Raw genomic sequence first — 24,858 nt, forward strand, 5'->3', positions numbered from 1 at the left:
ACAGGCCACTACATAGGACATGCGCGCTGTAAGGCATGACACATGAGAGACCAACTCCCATGTCTGGAGTCAGCATCAGTGCCAACTGACATGGAACCCACATGCAGTGAACTTGACAGGGCACAGCCAAGGTCCAAAAACCTGTTACATACCACCCCCACACATGATGCTACAGGCATTGTTCTCGTGGACAAAGCGCCAGCCTACATTACCTTGTGAAGGAGTGACCACACACAGACCAGGGAACACATTGCAAGGAGGGGAAGGGTGGCAGGGGCGCAGCGCTATACTGGGGCAAACAGGATCTGCACAGCACCTTTAAACCCTGCCAGTGAATTAATGCTACCGTGCCCTTACAAATGCCGGTGACACACAACAAACGCACATGTACCTACCCCCTTCCGGCTGCTGCATCGCCTGTAAGCGCCTCTCCAGGTCTGGAAAGACCACCGGCAGCACACGCCTGTGGAGGTGGCTCAGACGGCGGCGGCCGCGGTTCTTGTGGCTCTCAGGTGAGTCCCCCAGCAGGAGCCGTGCAATCCTCCGCGTCCAGCACCGGATATCCTGCCAGCGTTTCCTCACCTGGGGCAGGCTCCGCCTCCGACCATCCACACCCCTCACGGCACTGACGGCGGTCAGCCAGATCTGCTCCTTGGCAGTGGCGCCTACCTGTAAGGAAGAACAAGTGACACCACATCAATACACCAGCCACATGTCACAGAGAGACATATGAGAACAAATTAGCTGGTTACAACAAGGCATGTCATGCAGCCAACGCATTGCACCTTTGTCATAGGGACATCATCCCCTGGTGAGGGAAAAAGCTGTACGTGCCATAGTGGGTACACAGGTGGAATGATGGCAATGTCACAATCAATGATCAAGGCTCACACTGTGCATCACACCCACCCCTCCTGTCTCAGGGCACTGCTGGGAGGACTCCACACCCACCCCTCCTGTCTCAGGGCACTGCTGGGAGGACTCCACACCCACCCCTCCTGTCTCAGGGCACTGCTGGGAGGACTCCACACCCACCCCTCCTGTCTCAGGGCACTGCTGGGAGGACTCCACACCCACCCCTCCTGGCTCAGGGCACTGCTGGGAGGACTCCACACCCACCCCTCCTGTCTCAGGGCACTGCTGGGAGGACTCCACACCCACCCCTCCTGTCTCAGGGCACTGCTGGGAGGACTCCACACCCACCCCTCCTGTCTCAGGGCACTGCTGGGAGGACTCCACACCCACCCCTCCTGTCTCAGGGCACTGCTGGGAGACATCAGGCATCCCCCCCCTGGGACCCCCCCTACAGTACATGGCATGTGTGTCACACCAGGACACAATGCCAGAGGTCACAGTCACAACATAGGGACAGTCTGTGCCAGTGGCCTATGCACTCACCTGATACCCTGGTCGCCCATACAGCATGGAGTACTGTGGGAGGATCACATCCAGCAGAGCCATGTTCTCCTCCAGGGTGAATGGCTGTGTCCTCTCCACAGCCCTTGCCATGGTTCCAGGGAATCAGTAGCAGCAGCTGGGTCGACGAATGCAAAGATGTGCAGGCAAGTACTCCCTCATGGGACCTGGCTGCCTTATATCTGCCTTTCTGCCCTGTCTCATGCACAGGGGTACAGAGTGATTGGTCACTCACATTTGCATCCTATGTTTCCACCAATCCCTTCAAACCTAGCAGTCTGTGGGTTCTCTATCGGTTTCATTCTCCTGCATGATGTCAGCCCCACAAACACATTGCAACAAAGTAGAAGAATTCCAACTGACTTCTGCTGTGCACCTTCCAGAACAATTTCGAAATTAGAACTTGGTTTCCATGACAACCAGCATGCATGTAGGCCTTAATACTTGTCCACTATGTAATTTGGAGCATCACACACAGGTACGGTGCGTTTCGGGGCCCTAGGGCACCCCAAATGCATTGCAACGGCCCGTACACGCATGCCTACGTTCACTATCAGTATGGGTGTCCTCGCGTATGCGTACTCGTAGTGGTACAGGCCGTACACACGCATCTACGCTCACTATCACTATGGGTCTGCACGCGTATGCGTACTCGTAGTGGTACGGGCCGTACACACGCATCTACGCTCACTATCACTATGGGTCTGCACGCGTATGCGTACTCGTAGTGGTACGGGCCGTACACACGCATCTACGCTCACTATCACTATGGGTCTGCACGCGTATGCGTACTCGTAGTGGTACGGGCCGTACACACGCATCTACGCTCACTATCACTATGGGTCTGCACGCGTATGCGTACTCGTAGTGGTATGGGCCGTACACACGCATCTACGCTCACTATCACTATGGGTCTGCACGCGTATGCGTACTCGTAGTGGTACGGGCCGTACACTCGCATGTACGCTCACTATCACTACGAGTACGCATACGCGAGGAGACCCATAGTGATAGTGAGCGTAGATGCGTGTGTACAGCCCGTACCACTACGAGTACGCATACGCGAGGAGACCCATACTGATAGTGAGCGTAGATGCGTGTGTACGGCCCGTACCACTACGAGTACGCATACGCGAGGAGACCCATACTGATAGTGAGCGTAGATGCGTGTGTACGGCCCGTACCACTACGAGTACGCATACGCGAGGAGACCCATACTGATAGTGAGCATAGATGCGTGTGTACGGCCCGTACCACTACGAGTACGCATACGCGAGGAGACCCATAGTGATAGTGAGCGTAAATGCGTGCGTACGGCCCGTACCACTACGAGTACGCATACGCGAGGACACACATTGTGATAGGGCCGTACACACGCATCTACGCTCACTATCAGCATGGGTCTGCACGCGTATGCGTACTCGTAGTGGTACGGGCCGTACAAATGCCTGTACGCTCGCCATCACGATGGGTACACATACGGCAGCACTCCCACAGTGATTTGGGAACGTACACAGGCCCTCTTAGCAGCAGTACGGCGGTTTTTACACATCACAGTGGTGATAGGCGACACACAGGTAGGAATAGGGCGGACATACTTGTCCATGGATGGACATACTTGTCCATGGATGGACATACTTGTCCATGGATGGACATACTTGTCCATGGATGGATATACTTGTCCAGGAATGGACATCAAGGCATCGTCTGTGCATTACTACATGTGTGGGGCACAGGTGTGACAGGCTGTGATGTGGAACATGACTCCTGAGTGGAGAAGGCACCAGATGTATGATGAGATGTGTATAGGTGTACTGTGTGACGGTGCAATGTGTGCCAGGCATGCCCTTGACTCCTTTGACATGTGTGCATGTCGTACTGCACACTTTGGGTAAGCGTCACTGGCATGGCACGGACACCAACACACGGAAGTGTCCCATGATGCCCGGTACAGGGGTTATGACACCTGACTTGTCACTACCCACAGTGCACAATGTGACTGTCATTTATGTGTGGGGGATTTACATCAGGTTGATGTTGTAGCACCCTCAAAAGCTGCAGCCGTAGCAGCAACCAACATGTGTCTGTGTGTAGATTGTCATTGCACACTGTTCCGCACACCATGCCACATGTGGTATCGGATGTGAGGTGCACATGTATGCATGGGACACGGAGTAGCGTGACAAGGCCATGTCTGCATCCTCACAAGGAATGTGTGGTGAGTCATGACATGTGCACCTTCATGGCAAGGTGTGTGGGCTGTCCTAGTGTAATGTCATGTGACCTGTGGCTCCAGTGTTCCGCTGCCAGTCTCTGCAATCGGCATCCTACTTCTGCTGATGTGTGGGTGTGTCACTCCTGTCTTGCGTCTGGCTGTTCACTTGCACTGGGACACAGCTATTCCCATGGCGTGGCATGGGGAGGTTCTCAATCTCCGTGTGTAGCTGGGTCTTGGAAGGAGTGCCACCTTGCATCCATACGTGTGCACTGCTGGCCATGTAGCACATACCTGACTCCCTATGTAGCATGTGTGTATTGCCAGATTAACATGTGCTCAGTAGACATGAGTTGTTGTCGTGGTGCACTCACTCTTCCTTGTCACTTCCAAATTACTGCAGAGCGCCGCCTCTTGCCCGAATAATTCCAGACTTGGCTGCCATGCAGGAGAATGACAGCATCCGGCTCTACCGCTTCACCCAACCGTTGATTCTGGAGTTGACGGCGAGACTGGCACCACACCTGCAACCGCTGCACAGGTATCCCACGGCACTGACACCCCAGCTGAAGGTAATGGCTGCCCTACATTTTCTTGCCACGGGTACCTTTCAAAATACCATAGCTCATGTTGGTGGCATGTCCCAGAGCATGTTCAGCGGTGTGCTGCATGATTTCTTGGAGGCCATGTTGATTCACCTGGATGACTTCATCAAGTTCCCAACCCCTGAACAGATGACTGAGGTCAAGCGTGGATTCTATGCCCTGGGAGGGATGCCCCATGTCATTGGGTCCATAGATGGGACACATGTAGCTTTGGTACCACCACACGCACGGGAGGTGGCGTACCGCAATCGGAAGCACTACCACTCCATCAATGCCCTTGTGGTGTGTCTCTCCAACATGGTGATTTCACATGTCTGTGCTCGTTTTCCAGGATCAGCACACGATGCCTACATCATGAGGCGTAGCGGGATGCCTGATATGATGATGCAGCTGCGCAACGAACGGGCATGTGTTGTAGGTGGGTACAGTCTGTCTGTCCTGTATTCTGTATAGCCTACCAGCACGACCGCTTCACCACTTCTAACGATGACCATGTGCTTCCCATGTAGGGGATGCTGGCTATCCCAACATGCCATGGCTGATCACACCTCTCCGCAACCCCATCACACCGGCACAGCTCCGCTACAACACCGCCCATGGCCGGACAAGGCGAGTGATAGAGAGGACGTTTGGCATGCTGAAGAGCCGATTCCGGTGCCTCCACAAGACCGGCGGTGCACTCCCTTATGCCCCGGCAAAGGTCTGCAAGATCTTCATGGTCTGCTGCATGCTGCACAACATGGCAGTTGAAAGAGCTGTGCCACTCATCCTGAATCAACATGACGAGGACCATCCACCCGTGGAGGACGAAGGGCTTGGCAATGGGGCTAGTGATGTGGAGGATGTGGAGCCGCAAGAGGACATCCGGACTCGGCTCATACGCGACTTCTTTGCTTAGTGGTGAGTACCAGTGTCTGAGTGTGCACGCATTGGTCCCCGCGTGGCATGCGTTGTGATGTGTGTCTCCACCTGCATGTATGGCACGTGAGTCAGAGGTGTGTGTGGGTGTGTCACTGGAGTGATGGTGCCAGTGATGGTAGTATTTCCCCAGTCATTATAATGACCTAGCATGTTGTCATCCATACATGTGTCGAGTAAATGCACATGCAAGTGGCTGTGCTTTTTGTGGCTGACTTCTTGTGTGTCTCTCTTCCCCAGGTACCTGCACATGCCGTCTGCTGCTTGCATTGTTGTGGCACTGCTATTCATCATGGACATGACATCGTGGGCTGACTCAGCGTTACAGGCACGGACACGTTTGGAAGTCTCCATGGGGTAAGGGATGCATCTGGGGTGTATTGGGTGTGGCAGTTGTTCACGATGTATGCACACTGCCCCTGTCGATGTGTTGTTCCTCTGCAGCCATGTCGCATCCCCATGGGACACGACATGCAGCTGTGTACACCTGAATAGATGGACTGCCTGGTTGACAGGCATCAGTGATGGGATAGGGGATTGTGATGATGGCATCAATGTGTGTGACACTGCCCTCGGCCACATACGGTTAGCATTGGCTGGACATGGTGTGGGACTTCGACATCAGCGGATCTATGGTGTATGGCAGGCTCTCCGTGTGCAGCTGTGGGTATTTAGCTGTTAGCCGACGCTTGTGTGCCAGTTCCATGGCAAACACGCATGTGTGCTGCAGAAGGGGGGTGCCAGTGTTGGACCCACATGTTACTCCACATGATGTGTTCATGTGTACTTTGAGTGGCCTATGCAATCCCGAATACATGTCTAATAAAGGTGTCCCTATGCCTCCAAGGTGCCTCTTCTCAGTCAATGCTGGTGTGTTGCCACGGTGCATCCTGCATGTCTGGCATGGTATTCCCTGATTGTGGCTATGTGTCAATGTGTCGAGTTGCAAGATGCAAGCTGTGTGTGTGGGCTGAGACTGTGTATTGGGCATGATGTCCATGACTGTGTTGGTATTGTGACATGTGCCATCCCCATGCATCCAACGTTGGCCAGGCCCCCATTCTCTGCATCCACCGGACTCCGGCTTGCAGGACATGGTTCTGCCACCTGTCTACACATACCTGGGTGCCCCCCAGAACACTGGACTGGATCCCTGACCACTGCGCATGACAGTTGCTGTACTCAATGTGTGTGTCAGCACGGTTGCTCGGCAACCCCCTCAGCTGGTCGGGCCCATCACGGGTGTGTATGGTGCTCCATGTCTGTCTTGCCTAATACACTGTGACCCATGTGTCCTGTGCCAGACTCAGGCCCCAGGGTGTGGATGGTTGAAGACAAAAGATGACTCAGGCATGTTTAGACTTTACAAGACACATGTTAGTTAATAATGCTACCAGCAGGCATCTACTCATCATAGTGTGATTTATTAGTGGGGGGGGGGCAAAGTAAGGGTCTTTCCGGGATGTTTGAATCCAAAGTTCAGTAGGGGAGTTGGGGCCTTGCCATTGGAAATCCTCAGAGTCCATGCCACAGTCTTTGTCAACATTGGTCAGCCAGTGACCAGCAGGGCCATGTGGCAGAGAATGTCTCTTGATGCTGTGATGCTGTTGCTCCAGTGGGCCAGGTGCCAGGCCAGGTGTCCTGGGAGATGGTGATGTAGCAGCCACCCTCACGGTCCTTTCCGTGGATGACCCGGCCTCCTGCGGGGAACCTCAGCAGCAGGCCGTGACGACGTCTGGGATGCTCCGTCGGATGTTTCCTCCTCCTCCTCCTGATCCCTCCCTGTGGGTGGTGATGTTCTCCGCCTTCTGGCACAGGGAGGGTCGGCCATGGTGTCGGCCATCCGACGGAGTGTAGCGTGAATCCCCTGGAACGCCGTCACTTGCTCAGCCTGTCTGTCCTCCATCCTCCGTTGGTGTACCAGTAGACAGGCATGTAGCTCCGCATGTTGCTGGGCCTGCTGGGTCTTAATCTCATCGAGGCTCCCCTTGATCTCAGTGAGGGTGGACACAACCTGGGCCATGCCCGTGGTGTCCTGCCGGTATGAGTCCAGGATGTTACAGACATGGGAAAATACCGGATCCCCAGCCAACTGGTCAGGCTCGCGCCTCCGCCGTCCTCCACTCCCACCACCCCTGCCCACTTGCACCTGGCCTGCACTTGTGGGCACATCGGGTCTCCGGGACCCCTGAGGGGTGGCATTGGCGTTGTCGCCTGCCTCCTCCTGGGTGCCCGGGACACCGTGTCCCTCCTGGCCAGCCTGGCTGCATTGTGGTGTTGGGGCAGGGATCCTGGGTGTCTCCTGGGATGTGGCAGGAGTGGGGGTAGTGGTTGGCACAGTTGTACCTGACGCAGGTGCTGCAGGTGGTTGGACACCAGAGGGGCCAGGTCGGTCGGGGTCGTCCGCAGAGTGGTGAGAGTGGTCGCTGCCGGTGGGATCGGGCTCCTGCAGATCCAGGTCCTGTGAGTGTTCCCCCCCAGTGTTGGGGGGTGCACCACGACGTTGACCTGTGTGTGAGAGAGACAATGTTAATTTTGGTCCATGCAACATCCATGTTTCATCAGTTTCAAAGTTGGCACATTTCCTCTTGGAATTATGATTGGTCTTGCATTCCACTCACAGTGCACTTGTGCATGGGTGTGTCCCTTGGGCACCACTTTGGCCCCTTTAACTATGTGTGGCACAGTCTTACTTGCTGCGTCAAGTGTGACTGCAGTCAGCAGTGGAGTGGGCAGGTGTGGCGAGCCATGCATTGGCGCCTTCCGTGTAGCACTGTACATGTGCACATGGAGTGGATCCACACACTTATATGATCCAGGTAGCTGTCCTTGTGCTCGTAAACAGGTTGTGACATGGCCATGTGTTTTGCCATGGTGAAGAGGGGGGCTTCTGGCACTGGCCACCCTTGTCTACATGCACGCAGTCTACCTGCTGACGAGCAGACATTCACACACGCAACACGGCTGATTGGCTCTCCCTGTGTCTCGCTCCCTCTGTGTCCCCCTCTCCCTCCCTCTGTGTCCCCCTCTCCCTCCCTCCGTGTGTCAGCCTCCTCCCTCTGTCCGTCTCCCTCCCTCTCTGTCCCCCTCTCCCTCCATCTCTGTCCCCCTCTCCCTCCATCTCTGTCCCCCTCTCCCTCCCTCTCAGTCCCCCTCTCCCTCCCTCCGCGTGTCAGCCTCCTCCCTCTGTCCGTCTCCCTCCCTCTCTGTCCCCCTCTCCCTCCCTCCGTGTGTCACCCTCTGTCACCTCGGCCCAGCTTCCTGGGCACACACTGTTAGCAGATCTTTGAGTGGCCCTTGGCTTGTTGATGTGAGTTTGTTTCTGATCTCCAGGCACCCATTGGGTGTGATGTGTGTCTGTGTGCTGCTGCTGTGGTGGTGTGTGCTGCCACTCTTTCACAATGTTGGCTGTTCATTAGCTGCTGTCATGTGCAAAACAGTGCCTTCACCCCCATGTGTTGATGCAAGGCGTCCGCCATTTGCTGGCAAGTCATTCCTGTGTTGGGACACACTGTTTGTCTGGCTGTGACCTAGGCCATATGGGTAGAGTGAATTGTTGTCTGCTTCTGAGTTGCACTATGTGCTTTTTTGGGCCCAGCCTCCCGCCATCCGGGTTACCGTGTCATGTGTTGTTGTCTTCTGTGGCCTGTGACTTGACATTGTCCAGCTGGGTGCATGGGGCATGGTGGCAGCAGTGGCATGTGCGTGCTCATGGAGTGTGGTTGAGTCATGCGATGGCTTGTGGTGGTTGCGTGCCTGTTGGTGATTTTGGTTGTGGATGCCGTTCCCCCCTTGTGAGGTGCGTTGTTGGTGTACTCACCCGGGTCTCGGAGTCCTTCTAATCCTTCGACTGCCTCCACCGGCAGTATGGCCATCACCCTCTCCTCCCAGGGATGGTACTGTACGGGTCTGCGGGAGGGCCCTCCTCCGGTGGCGTTGGCCTGGTCGTGTTCCTCCTGCCTCTTGGCTCTGACCCTCCTCCGCAGATCGTACCACCTGTTCTGGCATTCCTGCTTGGACCTTCTGGTGTCCGCAACAGCATTCACAGCATCAACGATGGTCTGCCACATGGCTGTTTTTGCTGCCAGGCTGGTGCTTCTGACCAATGTTCCAAAGATCTGTGGCTCGACTCTGAGGATTTGATCAACAAGGACCTCCAATTCTCGGTTACTGAACTTTGGATTCTTGGTAGTGGGCATGGTGAGGGGTGTGGGTGTGGATGGTGGGGGGGGGGTGTGGATGTTGGGGGGTGTGTGGATGGTTGTGTGTGTGTGTGAATGTGATGAGGGGGTGTTTGTGAGGGTGGTTGTGTGAAGGTGTGCAAGTGTAAGGTGTGGTGTAGCTTGTAGTGTGGTTCTGTGGTGTCTGGCAGCAGTGAGTCTGTTGCAAAGGCTCATGGTTTGTGTGTGTGGGCCCTTTTTATTGGTCCATTGGTGGGTGTGGCTGTGTTTGAATTTTGGGTGGGTTGGTTATAAGGAGTGGTGGTGTATTGGGCCTCTGTTTGTTTTTGGCAGTTGCAGGTCAGTGAATGTGTTGTTTTAGTGGTTGTTGGACATGTTTAGTGGCTTTGTGCCATTCGAATGGTGTATTCTTGTGTTGTTTTGTTTTGTCCTGGTTGTGTACGTGCGTTTTGAGCGTGTACGGTGTGTACATGGGCCATTTGGTTGTACGGTGCTGTCCTTGTGTGTGGGTTGGTACGACTCGTACATGCGGTGGTGATGTTGGGGCCTGGGGTGCGCTCCGTACTTAGGAGGTTGTGTTGGGGTTAGGACCGGAACGTACTGGGGTGTACATAGACGGTGGTACGACACGTGCTGGGGTTGGGGTACGACTGGAACGTGCTGGGGTGTACATAGACGGTGGTACGACAAGTACTGGGGTGGGGGTACGACTGGAACGTACTGGGGTGTACATAGACGGTGGTACGACACGTACTGGGGTGGGGGTACGACTGGAACGTACTGGGGTGTACATAGACGGTGGTGCGACACGTACTGGGGTGGGGGTACACGGGGGTATGACACGTACTGGGGTGGGGGTGGGACTGGAACGTACTGGGGTGTGGGTACACGGGGGTATGACACGTACTGGGGTGGGGGTACGACTGGAACGTACTGGGGTGTACATAGACGGTGGTACGACACGTACTGGGGTGGGGGTACGACTGGAACGTACTGGGGTGTACATAGACGGTGGTACGACACGTACTGGGGTGGAGGTACACGGGGGTATGACACGTACTGGGTGGGGGTACGACTGGAACGTACTGGGGTGTACATAGACGGTGGTACGACACGTACTGGGGTGGGGGTACGACTGGAACGTACTGGGGTGTACATAGACGGTGGTGCGACACGTACTGGGGTGGGGGTACGACTGGAACGTACTGGGGTGTACATAGACGGTGGTACGACACGTACTGGGGTGGGGGTACGACTGGAACGTACTGGGGTGTACATAGACGGTGGTGCGACACGTACTGGGGTGTGGGTACACGGGGGTATGACACATACTGGGGTGGGGGTGGGACTGGAACGTACTGGTGTGTGGGTACACGGGGGTATGACACGTACTGGGGTGGGGGTACGACTGGAACGTACTGGGGTGTACATAGACGGTGGTACGACACGTACTGGGGTGGGGGTACGACTGGAACGTACTGGGGTGTACATAGACGGTGGTGCGACACGTACTGGGGTGGGGGTACGACTGGAACGTACTGGGGTGTACATAGACGGTGGTACGACACGTACTGGGGTGGGGGTACGACTGGAACGTACTGGGGTGTACATAGACGGTGGTGCGACACGTACTGGGGTGTGGGTACACGGGGGTATGACACATACTGGGGTGGGGGTGGGACTGGAACGTACTGGTGTGTGGGTACACGGGGGTATGACACGTACTGGGGTGGGGGTACGACTGGAACGTACTGGGGTGTACATAGACGGTGGTACGACACATACTGGGGTGGGGGTACGACTGGAACGTACTGGGGTGTACATAGACGGTGGTACGACACGTACTGGGGTGTGGGTACACGGGGGTAGGACACGTACTGGGGTGGGGGTACGACTGGAACGTACTGGGGTGTACATAGACGGTGGTGCGACACGTACTGGAGTGGGGGTACGACTGGAACGTACTGGGGTGTGGGTACACGGGGGTATGACACGTACAGGGGTGGGGGTGGGACTCGAACGTACTGGGGTGTACATAGACGGTGGTGCGACACGTACTGGGGTGGGGGTAGGACTCGAACGTACTGGGGTGTGGGTACACGGGGGTATGACACGTACAGGGGTGGGGGTAGGACTCGGACGTACTGGGGTGTACCTAGACGGGTGGGGGTGTACATACACGGGGGGTACGTGTCGGACGTACGGGGGCTGGGGGGAGTGTTGGGCGCGTATGCGGGCACATGTCTCCATGGTTGCTGTAGGAGTTCGGTGCGGACGGTGTTTTTTCCATACGGTTGTAACCTCGGACGCACGGGATGGATCGTGATTCCTCGGTCGGACTTGACTTTTCACGTTTGTAAGGTAAATCGTCCGAGGACGTGTTGGACACATTTTCCGACCCGAGGACGTGTGGGGAAATATTCCCAATGTGGTTCGTAAGGACTTTTTACCATGCGAATCGTGATTGCCAGTTCGTACGGCACTTGTACGATTCGTACGGTAAAAAGACCGGATACGAGTCGCAGGGGGGAATTTTTTACCGGATCGTGATCGGCACCAAAGTGTTGCGTCATGGAAAATATTTTAGTGATGAAATTGAAGCCAAACAACGCAAGTTGAAGGAAAAGGCAATGTGGGCACAGGTTAAAGTAGCGGAGCGCCAAGAAGCCCAGTTAATTGAACAAACTAGTGGAATGGGGCAAGCAAGATCAAAACCTAATATTGGAAAGGGAAAAGGACAGATTAGCATAGATGAAGCTAAAAAGAAGTGGCCGTGTCATAATTGCGGAAAGTTAGGACATTGGAAATCCGAATATAAATTGCCACCGAAAGCTAATGGTGATAATTCATCATTAAATCCACAGGTGCAGAATGAGGTGAGTTGCCAACCGCCGCGACAGCAGCAGGTTGTTACCCAACAGAGTCGGGTGCCAAAGCCACCTTTTCCACAGAACCTAAATCCTCAAAGATACATTAATGAGACAGGATTCTATAATGAAGAACAGGTAACAAAGCTACCGCGCGCTGGTGCCATTTCACAGTATTGGCTGCAAAGCGATGAAAGTGAGTCAGAGGAGAGTTATTGACGGTGCCTAGGAGAGGAAGAGGAGTGCGTACTTGGTGCAACTCTAGAAGTAGACCAGACTGGACCCTTTGTGGATGGAAAGGTGAAGGAAGTAAATGTTATTTTCCTAGTGGACACTGGTGCTACTCGTTCAACTGTTAGATCAGCGGAAGTAAAAAATCTTCCTCTCTCTGGTGAGACAATCCAAGTGGTTGGAGTTTCTAATAAACAGATAATAGCCCATCTTAACGATCTTGTAAAAGTTAGAATAGGGAAATTTGCTGATATGCATTGCTTTGTAGTATGTGACACTAGTCCTGTAAATCTGTTAGGTAGGGACTTACTTTGTAAAATGAACTGCACCATCTTTTGTACACCTGATGGTATAGCTTTTTAAATCCAGACGATGATGGGGCACATTATCAAGCACGGCGTTAAAATTATCACCGCTTTAGCGGCAGAAAACTGCCGCTAAAGCGGCGATAATGGGCTTGATAATATGCCGCAGAGAATTCCAATAGAAGCCCATGTTCACACCACAACATGGGCTTCTATGGGAATTCTCAAGGGCATATTATCAAGCCCATTATCGCCACTTTAGCAGCAGTTTTCTGCGCTAAAGCGGCGATAATTTTAACGCCATTTCTTGATAATATGCCCGATGTTCTTTATAGAATGACAATGGCTAACCTAGAACCAGAAATTACCGATGCATAAGTTGTATTTGATCCAGAGGGAATACCTCAGGAATTAAAAGAGACAGTGAAAACAGAAGTGTGGGATTTCACGGGAGAAGATGTCGGATTAATGAAAAGGGTAGAGCCGGTGAAAATAACTGTAAACGAAGGAGTACATTTCCTGAATACTCCTCAGTAAAGTTGACACCAGAGATAATTACAGGAGTAACGCCTGTAATAGACAGAATGATTGAACAAAGAATACTAAGAGAGATAATGAGCAGTCCATGTAATTCACCGATCATGGGTTTGAAAAAGTCAAATGGGACTTTTAGAATAGTGCAGGATTTGAGAAAGGTGAATAGAATTGTTGTTCCTTGCTGTCCCATTGTGCCAAACCCTTCAGTAATTCTATATCTATATATATATGCCTCAAGGGTATACAGAAAGTCCTTCAATATTTATTAAGATCCTAAAGAAATCATTGGAAGATTTAAAGATGCCAGAAAGTTCAGTGCTAGTCTAATACATCTATGACCTATTAGTGGCATTGAAGACGCGAGAAGCATGTGTTGTTGACACAATTGCACTGTTAAATCATTTGGCAGATGGAGGACTTAAAGTATCACCATCAAAATTGCAGTTTTGTCAGAAAGAAGTGCAATACTTAGGTCATAAGACTGAAAAAGGGCTGAGAAAAATAACATTGGATAGGATTAAAATCATTAAAGGAATGAGTGCCCCAATGACACAAAGAGAAGTCAGAATGTTTCTTGGAATGGTGGTATACTGTCGCCAGTGGATTAGTAATTTTCCGCTGATTGCAAAACCATTGGTACGTTTGACAAAAAGTGATGTGAGAGATTCAATTGAGCTGAATAAAGAAGAGATTAAATCTTTTAAACAATTGAGAGACAGCTTGTGTGAAGCACCGGCTCTTGGAATGCCTGATTACGAAAAAGAATTTGAGCTTTATTGCAGTGAAAGAGATGGATGTGCTCTTTCCGTGTAAGTGCACAGACATGGAAAATTGAGATGACCAATTGCCTGTTTTTCAGCTGTACTAGATCCAGTAGCTGTAGCGTTGCCTGGATGTTTGAAAGCAGTAGCTGCTACATGTAAGAGCTTGGAACAAAGCGAAGGAATTGTAATGGGATATCCTGTGAGAGTGTTTGTTCCACATGATGTGGCAATCCTGTTGACAAGAAGTAAAACACAGTTCATGACGCGTAGTCGTCTGACTCAATATGAAAAGGTGATTTTGGGTGCTACAAATGTGAATCTTGTAAGATGCACTAATGTGAACCCATCAACATTACTGCTTGATGCTGTGAATGCAGAAGTAAAGGATGATGTTGATCATGATTGTCTGGAAGAGCTTGATTTTTGCACCAAACCGCGTCCTGATATAAAGGACATGCCTTTGAAAGAGTCGGACGGGTCATGCCTGAGAACTGAAGAAGGAATTTTAAGTGCTGCATATCTGTGTGCACACTTGCAACCGTCTTGGAAGCATCTTGTTTGAAAGGAGTACGATCTGCTCAAGTTGCTGAGTTGTTTGCACTGATTAGAGCATGCAAGTTGGCAAAGAATTTGCGAGTTACTGTGGTTACTGACAGCCAATATGGGTTTGGAGTGGTGCATGACTTTGGGCAAATATGGTCCCAAAGAGGTTTCGTGACGTCGCATGGAACTCCAATCAGAAATGCAGAAATAGTTGGCAAGTTACTTGAGGCGATACAGCTGCCTAAACAAATAGCTGTCATAAAATGTACAGCACATAAGAAAGGAACAGATTATGTGTCAGCTGGTAATGAATTTGCAAATGACAAAGCTCAATACTGTGCCCGAAGTCAGACTTCATTGAATCATAACAGGGAAAAAGAAATGAATTTATGTCCCTTGCTTTTTACTAACACAGTAAGGGCATGGGATGAGGTGAGACAGTTACAGGAAGCAGCAGAGGAAGAGGAGCAAAAACAATGGATCACACCGGGAAGTAGACAGAGTTTGGGTTTACAGAGATGGAAGACCAGTAATGCCTGATAGCATGATCTCTACCATGGCATGGAAAGTACCATGGACAGGCCCACATAGAGAGGGATGCCATAATTAGACTTTTGAAGCAAACCTGGCACAACGCAAAATTCCGGCTTATAGCTGAAAGCCTTTGCCAGAGATGTCTCATATGCCAGCAATGTAATCCAGGAAGGAAAACTGTGGTGAGATTGGGGACCATAGGACGGGAGGGAGGTCCTTTCACTCGTATTCAACTTGATTTCATTGAAATGCCCTCATGCAACAGTCTAAGATATGTATTGGTGATTGTTTGTTTTCTCATTGGGTTGAGGCTTACCCGACCAAAAGGAATGATGGAGTTACTGTAGCAAAACCCCTACTGAGAGAGTTCATTCCTAGATTTGGTTTCCCAGTAACGATTGAAACAGATAGTGGAAAACATTTTCAGAATGAAATGATAAAACTGATTTGTGAAGCATTAAAAGTACAACAAAAATTGCATTGTGCCTACCGCCCAGAGGCTTCTGGAGTAATAGAACAGATGAATGGCACAATAAAGAACAGATTTGGAATAATGTGTTTGGCCACAGGTTTCAAATGGCCAGATGTCTTGCCTCTTGTCTTAATGAGCATTAGATCAATTCCTGATGGGAAAACTTGTCTGAGCCCCCATGAAATTATAATGGGCAGAGCAATGAGACATGTTTTCATTCCTGTCAACAAACTGCTGCCTATATCTGATGACTTTGTCTTGGACTATTGTAAAGGACTGGCTGATATGGTACATTCTGTGTTTCATCAGATTGGACCAGATGCGACCACTCTTGAAAAGAAGCCAGCTCATGATCTGAGTCCTGGAGATTGGGTCCTCATAAAAGTACACCGAAGAAGAAATTGTCTGGTTCCGCGCTGGGGAAAACCACGTCAAGTGATTCTGACAACGACAACTGCTGTAAAGTGTGCGGGGGTAAAGAACTGGATTCATGCCAGTCATACTCTTCGAGTCCCAAATCCGGAAGATCAATCTGAAGAAGAACACCGGAAAGTATCAGATACCAGTTCGGAATAAGAATCAGAAGAAACGAAAACAAGACATGAACCAGAAGCAGGTGAACAAGGTCCAAGTCAAATTATTGGTAAAGAAAAAGTACCATTAAGACGACACCTTGAAATTTCAGATACTAGTTCTGAATCTGAGACAGAACAAGCAGGAATACGAGGAAGAACTAATCATGAAACTGGAGAAACTGAACAAGTAATCTTTTACAAAGAAATTCCGATTACAAGTACAAGAGAGATTCCTCCAGAAATTGTAGAGATTGAAGGAGAGGAATTAGATACAGAGAGTGAGGGTGAAGTGATTGCGGAAGAACTCCGAGGAGGTTTAGGGACACAACACAAACAGGTAGAAAAAGGGACATATAGTCAGCAGGAAGATCGTGCAGAAGAAACAGGAGGAGGGATAGATTCTGACTGTGAACCTGAAATATTGAGAATAAAATTAAAAGAAAGTGATATCCAAATGGAGACAGAATCAGAAGAAAGTGAAGCAGAAGATAAAGGGGGAAGAAATTTGAGAAAAAGGTCTTGGAAAACCGAAAGAGATGAGAAAAGAACGAACTAAATTGAAAAGGCCATTGAAGGAAGATACTTGGCCCAACAAAATCAAGAAATTAAGATACCGATTGACAACAATAAAGCATAATAATGCTGAACAAGTGAATGAAGTGTCCAGTCAGGAAAAACAAGAGCACACGGATCAGAAGCACTTGCAACACACAAAGAGGATAAAAAGGCCTAACCCAAAGTACAAGTCACCTAAATGGACATATGTGGCACTTCCTGATATATAAGAGGAAGCTGATAGCCAAGAAAAGTCTGACAGTGACTGTGCAAGAGGTGGACGAAAAAGAAGGCTTGGAAATCCGGATAGTAATATTGTCTGACATTAGAGAAGAAACTTGTAGAGCTTAATGTACTTGTGAGAGCTCAATGACTATGTAGAATGGGAGGCTTTGTTGCTAGGGTGGAATGTTGATGTTTGAAGGGGAGAGAAAAACATTGTAAGGCTGGAAGAGCAAGCTGGAGGTATGTTTCTCATGTACTGCAAATAAACCTTATCAACATCAGTTCCTGTTGTTGGAGAAATCTTTACATTGGCGACAAGCTACTTAAACTGCGCAGGGAGCAGTCTACGACTACCTCCATCCCTGGAAAAACTGGAGTTTGATTCATTAAAGAACTCACGCAAAGGAAAAGAAATTGGCGTATACTGAGGATAAATGGTCAAGATATTCACTGGTATGTGTTATACATCTTGCAAGTATCCTGCGTTTTCTTCATATGTGCTCTTCCAACATGTTCAAATTTTAATTCATAAGTGACAATTTAAATAACTGCATCTGCCAACAAGTGCCTGGAAAGCGTTGTGAAACACATGCTTGTGTAACGTGATGCTCTAAAATCAGCATTGTGAAGCGTTTGTAAGGGAGTCTGCGTGGGAGAGTGTTTCAACATTGCAATGGATTGTGTTTAAATACAAGTTTTCACAGTGGAACCTCTCGCTGTTTCTCAGCTGACCGACCGAGGTGAAGAACGCTGTGTATAAAGGAGTTCAATGTCCCTGAATCTATGTTAGAAAGTATTGTGAAATTGATCGTGCCTGGATTTTCTATTTCGCCGTTAGTCTGCGGCAGTGGAGAACGTTACATACGGTGTGATGTACTTTGCCTAGGTCTTCGTCTGTGTTTGGACAGAGATCAGTGATTTTTGCGGTTCATTCAAAGTGACGAGACCTTGCCTGTGACTGTGGAGATTTTGTGGTTCACCCAAAGTTACGAGACTATGCCCATATCTGTATTTTTTTTTTTCCTCATGCGTTCCAACAATGATATCCTTGGTTAACGAACATTGAGTACACAACGTTTGCATTTTTTCAATGTAAGACTTGCCTCGTGACTCCTTTCGCTGCTTCGCAACTTCAAGCTGATCCATTGTTTCTTTCCCCAACGCGTGCGCACACGCGCAGCGAAGGCAACGGAGTGTGCCCAACTAACTAAAGAAAAAGAACAGATTACTTACACGGCGGCCATTTTAGCAAATTGGGAAAACATTTACTAAGCTTACAGAGTGTTTCCTTACAATACTTTGATTAATTTACATCGCACTACATATTTGAAACAACCATTAATGTGAATTATTATCTCTACAGGTTTATAACTGATTTAAGTTGTGAAATTTATGTTTAAAGTAATAGGAGTAGTTTGTTAGTAACTATTACCAGTAATATGACGGATCAAGGGCTAGCAGCACCTCCCTCCTTTCTGCCAACACCTGGTGATCCTCCCATTCCCTGGAAAGAATGGAAAAAATTATTTTTAACCTACATTTTAGCAACGGGGGCAGATAAATATGGACCCATACGTAGGCAAGCCATATTACTTCATCATTTGGGGGTAGAAGGTAGACGCTTATATGAAAATCTACCTGAGATTTCTTTGGGAATGGGTGATGGGCAACCTAACAACGTCTATGAGATGAGCATGCAAATGCTTGAAGTGAGATTTATCACAAAAATTAATGTTGTCCTAGAGAAACATAAATTCTTTTGTCGCGTGCAAAAACCGGATGAGGATATTGCAAGTTATGTAGCTGCATTAAGGGGACTTTCTCTTACTTGTGGTTTTGAGGGTTTGGCAGATTCACTCATACGTGATCAAATTGTGAGATGCACAAATAATAAGAGGGTACGATAACAGCTTCTTATTAAAGATTGTAAATTGGAAGAAGCAATACAAATAGCTAAAGGATTAGAACATTCAGATTTATGGATAAAAGAAATGGACAAATGTAGTAGTTCAATGGTAACGAAACAAGGAATGTCTAAAGATTCAGGAACAAAAGATTTAAATGCTAAAGGGTCTGAGATTCAAGCTTTTATTGACGAAACTAAAGCTGTTAAATATTTGGGAAAAACACAACCTAAACCAATAGCCAAGTCTGCGGAAAGCCTGAGTACAAAAAATAATTTACCAGTAATCTGTACGCGACCTGGAAACATGACACAACCGACTAATGTACGAAGTTTTAAGTGTTATAGGTGCGGTGCTCCTGGTCACATTGCCTCGAGTCCCAGATGTATGGCTAGGAATACAATTTGCAGAGCATGTGGTAGGAGGGGTCATCTTGCTAAAGTGTGCAATTCTAAAACCCAGTATGTGCAAGAAATTGATGACACATGCGAGAATGTTCAAGAGTTAATGCTTTGTGTAGATGGTTCATCTATTCTTGAGGAAGTGAATTGTAATGTGGTAAATGATGACGGCATTATTATGGAAAGCACTGATAAACTAGAAAAACCACACTCAATGGTCAGTTTGGACGGGAATAGTGTGAAAATGTTAATTGATTCTGAGAGTCTATACATACTGTTGTCCAAGGACATGTATTTCAAGGTTTGGAATGATACAAGTAGTATGGGGGATTGGATTGTTTCTGACATAAAAGCAGTGGGTTATAGTGGGAAAACCATAGACATAATTGGTCTTAAATGGATGGTAATAAGTTTTGCAAAGGAAAGAATTTATGGTAGAATATACCTAACAAAGCAAGGGTCCAACTTACTGGGTTGGCGTCACCAGAAGGACCTTGGAATAATGCTCAATCCAAATGCTAAGCAACCTGTAACATCTATGGTAATTCATGAGATTGATGATTATGAAACAAATTTGATGAGGAGGTATTCTAATGTTTTTTCAGATAAGTTAGGGAAGCTTATCAATTTTTCTCACAAGATTGTACTGAAACATAACGCTGTGCCAGTTGTTCACAAAGTGAGGAATGTTCCTCATCTAATGAGAGCTCCTCTTCAAGAGGAACTGAATAAATTGTTAATTCAAAAGATCATTGAGCCGATTGAGGCCTCAGAATGGTTGGCGCCCATTGTGGTCGCACCCAAGGAGGGAAACAAAATTCGTTTGTGTGTAGATTTGCGCGACCTGAACAGAAACATCTGGGTTGATAGGCAACCATTGCCTAACATTTCGGAGATGTTGACTGCTATGGGTGGTGGAGCGATCTTTAGCGTTATTGACATGTCATCAGCTTACCACCAAATTGATCTTAGTGAAGAATCAAGACATCTCACTTCGTTTGTAACTCCATTGGGTGCTTTCCGTTATCGCAGGATGCCATTTGGTCTGGCATCTGCTTCTGCAGTATTCCAAAGGGTCATGAAACAAGTATTTGAGGGAGTTAAGAATGTTTTATTTTTTCAAGATGATGTATTAGTTGTGGGGAAGAATGGTGAACATCATGATGCAGTTATGGAAGAAGTGGTGAATACCCTAAATATCGATTCCAAAATATAGAATGGACAGAATATCGACTCCAAAATATAGAATGGACAGAATATCGAAAATCAAAATATAGATAGGTCAGAATATCGAAATTGGGGTACAAAATATCGATTTCCATAATATAGAATGTAAAAATATAGAATTCCATAATATCGACTTTAAAAATATAGAATCCCATAATATCGAATTTTTTTTAGTGTTATGTATGGTAGTATATGTTTGTAATGTATGTTTAAATTTTATAAATTAATGAATGTTATGTAATTTAATTTTTGCGTAATTTAATTCCGTAGCGGGTTGTGGGTTTATAGGGGAATAGGGTGGGAAGTAATTTAATTATGGTAAATTAAATATTAATTATATTTAAATATTTAAATTAATTATTAATTGGTCATTAATTTTTATTAATTGATAATTAATTTATATTAATTGATTAATTGATCATTATGTTAATTTTAATTTTGATTATTAGCAGCGGGTTGTGGGTTTATAGGGGAATTGGGTGGGAAGTAATTTAATTGTAATAAAGTAAATATTCATTATTTAATTTATGTGTAGTGATAATTAATTAATAATTAATTATTAATTGGTAATTAATTTGTGTTAATGGGTAATTAATTTGTATGAATTGCTAATGAATTTTTATTAATTGCTAAATTATTTTTATTAATTGATAATAATGTTAATAGTATTTTTTATTATTGGGAGTGGGTTGTGGGTTTATAGGGGAATTGGGTGGGAAGTAAATTATTTGTAATAAAGTAAATATTAATATTTTTATTTATGTGTATTGATAATTGATAATTAATTTTTAATTGGGAATTAATTATTATTAATTGGTAATACATTTTTATCAATTGATGCTTTATATTTCTAAATGGTAATTAATTGTTATTAATTGGTAATTATTTTTAATTAACTTTTTATCGGTATTGATAATTAATGTAATCTTATTTTAAATTTAAATCATTACTTTCCCTACTTTTGCACTCTCAGGAGTGGGAATAGTATGTTTTACCCTCTGCTATCCAACTCTTTCCCTACTGGTGCACTCATTGGAGTGGGAATAGTAATTTTTACCCTCCTGCTATCCAACGTTTTCCCTACTGTTGCACTGTTTGGAGTGGGAATAGCAATTTTTACCCTCCCGCTATCCAACGCTTTCCCTACTGTTGCACTCACTGGAGTGGGAATAGTAATTTTTACCCCTGCGCTATCCAACGCTTTCCCTAGTGTTGCACTCTCTGGAGTGGGAATAGTAATTGTTACCCTCCCGCTATCCAACGCTTTCCCTACTGTTGCACTCTCTGGAGTGGGAATAGTAATTTTTACCCCTACGCTATCCAACACTTTCTCTGCTGTTGCACTCTCTGCAGTGGGAATAGTAATTGTTACCCTCCCGCTATCCAACACTTTCCCTACTGTTGCACTCTCTGGAGTGGGAATAGTAATTGTTACCCTCCCGCTATCCAACGCTTTCCCTACTGTTGCACTCACTGGAGTGGGAATAGTAATTTTTACCCCTGCGCTATCCAACGCTTTCTCTACTGTTGCACTCACTGGAGTGGGAATAGCAATTTTTACTCTCCCGCTATCCAACGCTTTCCCTACTGTTGCACTCACTGGAGTGGGAATAGTAATTTTTACCCCTGCGCTATCCAACGCTTTCCCTAGTGTTACACTCTCTGGAGTGGGAATAGTAATTGTTACCCTCCCGCTATCCAACGCTTTCCCTACTGTTGCACTCTCTGGAGTGGGAATAGTAATTTTTACCTGTACGCTATCCAACACTTTCCCTACTGTTGCACTCTCTGGAGTGGGAATAGTAATTTTTACCTCTACGCTATCCAACGCTTTCCCTACTGTTGCACTCACTGGAGTGGGAATAGTAATTTTTACCACTACGCTATCCAACGCTTTCCCTACTGTTGCACTCACTGGAGTGGGAATAGTAATTTTTACCCCTACGCTATCCAACCCTTTCCCTGCTGTTGCACTCTCTGGAGTGGGAATAGTCATTTTTACCTCTACGCTATCCAACGCTTTCTCTACTGTTGCACTCACTGGAGTGGGAATAGTAATTTTTACCTCTACGCTATCCAACGCTTTCCCTGCTGTTGCACTCTCTGCATTGGGAATAGTAATTGTTACCCTCCCGCTATCCAACGCTTTCCCTACTGTTGCACTCTCTGGAGTGGGAATAGTAATTTTTACCTCTACGCTATCCAACACTTTCCCTACTGTTGCACTCTCTGGAGTGGGAATAGTAATTTTTACCCCTACGCTATCCAACCCTTTCCCTGCTGTTGCACTCTCTGCAGTGGGAATAGTAATTGTTACCCTCCCGCTATCCAACACTTTCCCTACTGTTGCACTCTCTGGAGTGGGAATACTAATTGTTACCCTCCCGCTATCCAACGCTTTCCCTACTGTTGCACTCACTGGAGTGGGAATAGTAATTTTTACCCCTGCGCTATCCAACGCTTTCTCTAGTGTTGCACTCTGTGGAGTGGGAATAGTAATTGTTACTCTCCCGCTATCCAACGCTTTCTCTACTGTTGCACTCTCTGGAGTGGGAATAGTAATTTTTACCTCTACGCTATCCAACGCTTTCCCTACTGTTGCACTGTTTGGAGTTGGAATAGTAATTTTTACCCCTACGCTATCCAACGTTTTCCCTACTGTTGCACTCACTGGAGTGGGAATAGTAATTTTTACCCCTACGCTATCCAACGCTTTCCCTACTGTTGCACTCACTGGAGTGGGAATAGTAATTTTTACCTCTACGCTATCCAACGCTTTCCCTACTGTTGCACTCACTGGAGTGGGAATAGTAATTTTTACGTTCTCACTATCCAACAAAATCTCGACTTTTTTAAGTTAATTATATTATGTTTACATTTTAAGCATTTTTATATTATATTATGTATGTTTTATTTAATTGTTTTTAATATTTAATTAATTTTATATTAATTTTAATACATTTATAAAAAAAAACGATATTTTGGCTAACTATATTTTGACAGTCTATATTTTGGAATCGATATTTTAGCACTTACCTGTTTGTAGATAGGGAGTCGATATTCTGTCTCTCGATATTTTGGTGTCGATTTTTTGTGTACTCGATATTTTGTCCCTAGATATTTAGTCACTGAACCGGAAGAAGTATTGAAGCGCATGGAAAAGCATGGTCTAACCATAAAAAGGGAGAAGTGTCAGTTGAGGAAGGATAAGGTGACATACTTGGGTCACGAAATATCTAAGGTTGGAATAAATCCAAAAAAAAGTATTGTGGCAGCTATCAATGATGCTCCTGTCCCAACCAACAAAGAACAGTTAAAGTCATTCTTGGGACTGGCAGAATACTGTTCCAAATTTGTATGTGGTTTCACAGAGATAGTAGAACCTTTAAGGGTTTTGATGAAGAATGGAGTAGCATTTAATTGGGATGAAAAGTGTGGTGCGGCATTCAGACGCATAAAATACTGTATACTCCATGCTCCTACTTTAGGGCACTTCAATGTGAATGCGAAAACATTTGTTACTACGGATGCTAGTGCTGTTGGCATTGGGGCAGTGTTGACTCAAGTGTATGAAGGTAATGAAAGAATTATTGGGTTTGCGTTAAGGAGACTTCAAGGGGCAGAATTATCCTATTCGGTCATTGAAAAAGAGGCTTTGGCATGTTGTTGGGGGATAAAACATTTCCGTTACTTTGTGTGGGGGTTGCCTTTTAGGATCCGCACTGACCACAAACCCCTGGTGCATTTGTTTAAAGGTGGTAGAGGATTGGAAGGAAATGTTACTCCAAGGATTTCTAGATGGATTCTATCTGTAATGGAGTACAACTTTGAAATGGAGTACATGAAAGGGGTGAAGAATGTGGTAGCTGATTATCTTTCCAGGATGCCTATTGATGCCATTGATGAGGATTTGAATGATGGTGTAAATGTAATTAAATATAGCGAAGAGCAAGCATTTGATAAAGAACAATGGGAGGATGCGATGTTACAAGATAAAATATTACAAGAAGTGATGGTGTGTGTGTCAGCAGGGTGGAAAGAAAGCTATGATCAAGACAGTAACTTCAAGAGTTATTGGAATGTAGGGACAGAATTGAGTGTAGATGAAGGGAAATTGTGGCGGAGAAATAAATTGGTGCCGCTGGAGAGTCTCAGACGTAAAATAATAAATATAGCTCATGAGGGTCACTTGGGCAGGAATATGACTAAGAGACGTGTGCGGCAGTCATTTTGGTGGCCAGGCATGGACAGTCAAATGGAAGAGTTGGTTAAAGATTGTCATGCGTGTGCTAGTAGTGACAAGACAAAAATTGTGAGGCAACCACCACTTGCATGTCCAGAGTTTCCCAATCGTCCATGGGAGAGAGTGGCGATTGATTTCTT

Source organism: Triturus cristatus, chromosome 4_2 (assembly GCF_964204655.1).
Source record: "Triturus cristatus chromosome 4_2, aTriCri1.1, whole genome shotgun sequence".
Classification (NCBI taxonomy): Eukaryota; Metazoa; Chordata; class Amphibia; order Caudata; family Salamandridae; genus Triturus; species Triturus cristatus.